The sequence below is a fragment of the Myotis davidii genome, unplaced genomic scaffold, assembly GCF_000327345.1.
Source record: "Myotis davidii unplaced genomic scaffold, ASM32734v1 scaffold845, whole genome shotgun sequence".
Lineage (NCBI taxonomy): Eukaryota > Metazoa > Chordata > Mammalia > Chiroptera > Vespertilionidae > Myotis > Myotis davidii.
Genome location: NW_006296223.1, coordinates 1,487,744 through 1,494,211, shown reverse-complemented (window position 1 = coordinate 1,494,211; position 6,468 = coordinate 1,487,744). Strand labels below are relative to the sequence as shown.

General features: G+C 55.1%; 1 protein-coding gene across 1 annotated transcript in view; it reads right to left on the bottom strand.

Annotated features, from left to right (window-relative positions):
- Nucleotides 1-6,468, bottom strand: part of NCAPH2 (non-SMC condensin II complex subunit H2) — a 24,024-nt gene that overhangs the window by 15,676 nt on the left and 1,880 nt on the right. The gene's annotated exons all lie outside the window — the stretch shown is intronic.

Sequence of the window (6,468 nt, the reverse complement as noted above, 5' to 3'; positions counted from 1 at the left end):
CGTGGTTCACGAGCCTGGTGCTCTGCCTGCTGCAGGGCAATGAGCCAGGTGAGGCTGGAGCAGAGGGTCGGGCTTGCCGGGGGGCTTATGGGCAGGGCTGAGGGGGCAGCCAGCTGAGCCCGCTCCCCCGCAGTGATCCGCCTCATCCAGACCGACGCGGCCAGGTACCCCTTCCACCAGCAGCCGCCCACCTACGTGCGAGCCCAGCGCTATAAATACTGGTTCTCACAGCCCGGGGAGCAGGGGTAAGGCTGGGGCACCCGGCGGGGACTGGGGGCGGGGGGCTCCCCATCGCCTGAGCTCCCCGTCCTGTTTCAGCCAGTGGTGGCGACGCCAGTGGGTGGAGGAATTCTTCCCCCCCGTGTCCCTGGGGGACCCGACACTGGACACGCTACTCAGGCAGTTTGGTCTCCAGGTAGGAAGGTGCTAGCCAGGCTTGGGGTGCTGACAAGGATGACCTCCACCCCCAGGGACGACCCCTCCTGACCGCCCCCAATCCTGCCCCCACAGGACAAGAGCCCCCGCCGGACCCGCAGCTCCAGCAACGCCCTTGCCCAGGCCCTCCAGTGGGTACGGAAACAGCTGTCGCCCCTGGAGGCCCCCACCCTGCTCTGGGGACTCGTCCTCGCGGTGGGGGCCATCAGGGTCCTGCAGGCTCTGCTGGGGTCCCGTCCCTCCCGAGCCTCCCCTCCCCCCAGGGAGGAGAAGCACAGGCCGGCAACCAAGAAGGACCCGGGAGCGGCCACGGACCAGGCTGCACCAGCCCCCAACAGCAGCAACAGTGGCTCCCAGACTGCCCGGCGGAAAAAGTAGCCGTGTTCCATCTGCCACACGTCGGAGGGTCGGCATCCCCCACACCTCTGGCCTCTGAAGCTGGACGTGGCCCAGCCACCGTGCCTTCGCCAGTGGTCCTGGCAGACGCAGGCTGAGGTGCTGCCCAGGGGCAGGCTCTGGCCGCCCTGCGGCTTCAAGGGTCCACTTGTCCCCCACACGCCGACCACGTCCCTTCCCAGGGCCCCCTCTGGCCTGGACAGTGGCCCCGGAGGTGGGTGTGGCCGGCTCAGAGCCCTTCCCAGGACGTGGTGCAGGACTGGGGGTCCGAGTCTGATGCCAGCCCAGCCCATCATTTGGTTCATGAACCAATAAAGGTTCCTCATGCTTGACCCGTGCTGTCTCCTTCACACAGGGAGGCCTGCGGACCGGCCTCTGTTGTGGGCACAGCCCAGCTGCTGTCCAGCTGTTGCTGACCTGGCTCCTTGGGTGTCTTTGCTCTGCCCTCCTCAGTGTTCCCCTCTGTAAAATGGACACAAGGACCTGGTCTGGCCCCACTTAGGGCTCCAAGCCTCAGTCAGCACAGCCTGGCCCACCTGTCAGGTCTGCACATCAGAGCTGCAAGGCCAGTCAGGGAATGTGGGGCCTGGAACCCACCCAAACCCAGCCCCGTCTCCTGCTCCAGCTCCTCAGGTCACTGCCCTCGGGAAAGAAATGAAGACTCGGAGCGCTGGACACTGCTTGGGCCAGAAGAAGGCGAGGTGGGGTGGGGGCCGGGGCTGCAGGCGGCCGGTCAGGGAAGGCTGAGCACCACTGAGCGGAGGGAAGACCTGAGAGGCCAGAGCAGGAGAGGGGGCGGTCGGGAGGGGAAGAGGAGCCCGGGGCCCTGGGTCAGGCGGAGGAGGGCACCGTCCAGGTTTCCATTTGGGGGTTGGTTGTCAATCAGGTCACTGCCATCTGTGGGCACTTGCAGCCCAGCCTTCCCTCTGCCCCTCAACCCCCACCCTGCAGGCTCACCACAGAGCCCCGGGCAGCTTGCCCAGGTGTGCCCAGCTCCTCTCCACATCACTGACAGCCTCTGACAAACCCCCAGCCACTGGTGGACTCAGGTGGACCTGTGACCTGAGTTTTCGGGTGGGTTCAAAAGTGCTCTGGCCCTGGCCAGTGTGGCTCGGTTGGTTGGGCATCATTGTGGGCACTGAAAGGTTGCCAGTTTGATGCCTGGGCAGGGCACATGCCCGAGTTTTGTTGGGCTGGACCCCAGTGGGGGCGTGCAGGAGGCACCAATCCATGATTCTCATCGATGTTTCTATCTCCCTCTCCCCCTCTCTCTTCCTCTCTGAAATCAATAAAAATATATATATTTTAAAATGCTCTGGCCCTAGCCAGTTTGGCTCAATGGACAGAGTGTCGGCCTGCGGACTGAAGGGTCCTGGGTTCGATTCCTGGTCAGGTCACATGCCCAGGTTGCTAGCTTGATCCCTAGTAGGGGGCGTGCAAGAGGCAGTTAGTGATGTTTACAGGTAGCTGAGCCATGGGCCTGTCTATACAGGGCGCTGCCGGCTTCCACCGACTCTGGGCTTGGCCGTTCTCGGGTCCAGCGGTTCCCCCGCACCTGTTCCGCACAGCCCTGCAGCCTCCCGGTCAGCAGCCTTTTCCCGGCGGAGGTGAGCGCCGGCCGCGCCGGCTCAGCCAGTGGCGGAGGCGCTCAGCACAGCCCGTGTGGCTGCCGTGTCCAAGTGCTGCCGGTGTCGAACCACATTCCACAGGAGCATCACACGAGGCACCCAGACACCGGCAGCTGCAGCAGTTTCACCGGGGCTGCTGGGGGCAGGAGTGAGACACACTTCACCCGTCGGCCCCGGAAGCTGTACTGTGGGCTCAACACGGGCATCTTCGCAGGCTCAGTGGCTGAGCATCGACCTATGAACCAGGAGGTCACAGTTCGATTCCCTGTCCGGGCCCATGCCCAGGTTGCAGGCTCGATCCCCAGTGTGGGGCCTGCAGGAAGCAGCTGACCAATATTTCTATCTCTCTACCCTCTCCCTCTCTCTAAAATCAATAAAAAAAATTATTTAAAGTTGACTGGCATCCATGGACCCAGTCACCTGCTCCAGGACACCTTTATCCTTAACAGTTATGGAGGACTCCAAAGAGCTTCTGTTCGAGGGTTATATCTATCAATATCTACCGCCCTGGAAATTAAACAAATTCTTTACATATTTACTTATTGACTTCATTTAAACACAAAATAAATTCATCACATGTTCCAATAATAACAAAATGTTTAATGCAAATTAACTATTCCCCACAATAGTAAGTGAGAAGAGTAGCATAGTTCTACATTTTTGCAAAATCATCTTTAATGCCTGACTTCTCATATCTGCTTCTGGTCAACCTGTTCCAATAGCTCCTTGGTCAAAATACATGACGAACATCGGGCCTCACACCGATATGTAGTTGGAAAGGGAAGAGTATTTTAGAATATTCTCCAGGCGTTGCACATATTCTGACTCCACATGATGACTCTAAGGAGTCGTTTCTTAGGGGCTCGTTGCAATTTGGGGTGTGAAGCCATGCCAGAGGAGTTTCTGTTCTCTGTCACATGACAATCCACTGGTGCATTTTGCATGATTTTGGAGCATCACATGTGGGTCATTTGGAAAATAATAGTTCATGGAATTATGCAGATCTTCTGAATGTTGACACGTCCGTCCTATTGTACAATCTCAAAAAAAAATCACGTTCATTAATATCACCGTCCATCTCATCAGAAAAGCCTTTAACTATGAGTCAGCTGTCAAGTTCACAACGGTGGACAGTGATGGACACGTCTGCTGGTCTCCGTTTGTTGACAGTAACGCTGTCAGCCAGAAATGCCTGGGGGACACAGCTGGGCCCACTCACCTGGCCCAGGCGAGTTTCCCACAAACATCTCCCCTTCCCAAACCTGAGTTACCACCGGACAGATCCTTATGGTATTACGATCGCAATGTGACCTTCATGAATAACCACTGGGAAACTTAGGAAAAAAAAGTTTATTTCTCACAGGACATGCCAGGGGCACACAGCAAGGTGAGAGAGAGCACTCCGGGTGGGGGGCTGCTTTTATTGTGTTGAGGTGGGTCCTAGGGTTTTCTGGGCTCACTGTTTGGTAAGGTTAAAGCATAAGAGGAGTAATTAGAGTGAAGGAAGAGATATAAAAGACAAGTAACTGGAATGGTAGTTACCAAAATCAACCAATATCTCTTACAACAAAGGAGCCTGGTTGGAGGGAGTTGGCCCTTTGCCCAGTCCTGTGGCTGTGTTGTGTCTATTCCATTCGCCGCCTCTAAGCCAGGCCTCTTTGAAAGGGGCCTCTGCAATCTGAGCTTAAGTCAGGCACTGCTACAAAAGCCAAATGTCAGGGCTTTCACTCACACAATTTCCCCAAAATCCTAGTGTTTGCTCAGCAGCTAAACGTTACCGTTGGCGACCAATGCTGTCCTTGTCTTCCTGAAGTGACAGCATCCTCTCCTTAAAGTGTAAAAAGATGCCTGCTGGCCCTAGCCAGGGACCTCGGTTGGTTGGAGTATCGCCCCAATAGGCCAAGGTTGCTGTTTCGATCCCTGGTCAGGGCACATGCAAGAATCAACCAATGAGTGCATCAATAAGAGCGGCAAGTCAAGGTTTCTCTCTCTCTCTCTCCCTTTCTCTCTCTAAAATAAATAAAATAAGTAGCCCTAGCTGGTTTGGCTCAGTGGATAGAGCGTCAGCCTGTGGACTCAAGGGTCACAGGTTCAATTCCAGTCAAGGGCACATACCCGGGACATGGGCTCCATCCCTAGTAGGGGGCATGCAGGAGGCAGCCAATCAATGATTCTCTCTCATCATTGATGTTTCTATTTCTCTCTCTCCCTTCTTCTCTGACGTCAATAAAAATATATGAAAATAAATAAAATCCTATATAATAAAGCAGTAATATGCAAATTGATCCTCATTCCATCACACCATCACAAGATGGCTGTGTGCACAGTGGAGGCAGGTTTCCCGTAACACAAGATGGCTGCGCCCACAGTGGAGGTGGGGAGGGGGACCTGAAGCTGCGCCCCCCCACCCGATGGGGCTTGACAGGGACCTCAGGACACGCCCCCGATCTGATGGGGCTTGAAGGGGAACCTCAGGCTGCGCCCTCCACCTGGCAGGGCTTGACGGAAGTGGGGCTGGCCGGGTCTGGGTCTCACGTGATTTCAAGGTGCATGCGGGTGGGTGGGGACTTGATTCTGGGTCCCGTGGCGTGCCCCGGACTCTGACAGGAGGAAGATTTTCATATACATTACCCCCTCAGTCCGCAGTCCGACGCTCTATCCACTGAGCCAAACCGGTTTTGGCTAATTAATTCCCTTTTAATGTGCACGGATTTCATGCACCGGGCCACTAGTAAGTAAATCAATAATAACATTTTTAAAAAGAAAGGAAAGACAGCCTGCTAAGTAGCCAAGACTGAATGACTGCGGTCTATCTATCGGTCCAGGTAAAACTGTCAGGACACATGCCCAGGTTGAGCTGGAAACTCAACCACCCAAGGACTTTTCCTTGAGGCAGCTGTCATGATTCGTACTCAGCAGAAGCATTCTTCTCATTTTCTGTCACATGAAAGATTTAAAAAAAAAAGACCCATATTCAAGGACAGAGAATTAAGAAAAATAATAACTTACTCCTTGGTCAAAGACATTCTTTTTTAAAAAATATATTTTTATTGATTTCTGAGAGGAAGGGAGAGGGAGAGAGAGATAGAAACATCGATGATGAGAGAGAATCTTTGATCGGCTGCCTCCTGCACGCCTCCCCCTGAGCCCGCAACCCCGGCATGTGCCGATTCCCGTGACCTCTGGCCGGTCAAAGACATTCTTGAGCAAATGACCTTTTCTTAGCTGGTGGTGTGAGGCCTGAAGGACACAGGACTGGCGCTTTGGGGCACCGTCCAGATCTGTGCAGGTCGGCAGCCGTTTTACCGCTATTGCATGTATGTTGTCATGTGAACATCACCCCAGTGAAAAGGGCGAATGATGTCTCAGTGTATTGCACCAGCATCGACTCCCCGGGCCCGGAAAGTTCTCAGGCTCTTCAGAACCGCTGTCAGAGCACAAACCAGCCTTGGGCATGGGCTGGCACTGAGGGCCTTGGACTTGTCATTGCATTTTCGTGGGCCGTTTGCACCTTTAGAAGCAACCACCCTTCCCCTAGGGCTGCTCATAGTCCCCAAACCACAGCAAGTCCCTAGAGTCTAGACCCAAAGAGAAGAACATTCTTTTTGGGGGGCGGGGGATTTCCGGGCTGTTGTAGACAGAGAATCTATTGGAGGAAACTTGGAGTTGAAAGTGTCGTGGCTTTCCATTGGCTGAGCTGGGGCAGTCTTTCATTGGCTGAGTAGCTGCCCATCTTCTTGCCCGGCTAGCAGGTAAACGAGGGCTAGGCTGAGAGCTCCTGGACAGACCCTGCAACTCCATTTATTAATCTTCACACCGTCAACAGCTCCTCCGTCCAGAGTAGCAAAGGACCTGATTCGCTGCTCTGCTCCCGCAGGACATGGGCAGCCGGTTTCCAACACCAGCACTTTCTCAGAGTAAACTGGCTCCTTTAAAGAGAAATGTTACCGATTGGAAGGGTGTTGGCCGACCTGCCCCCCAGGCCATGGAAACCGGGGGCTGCTGCCCT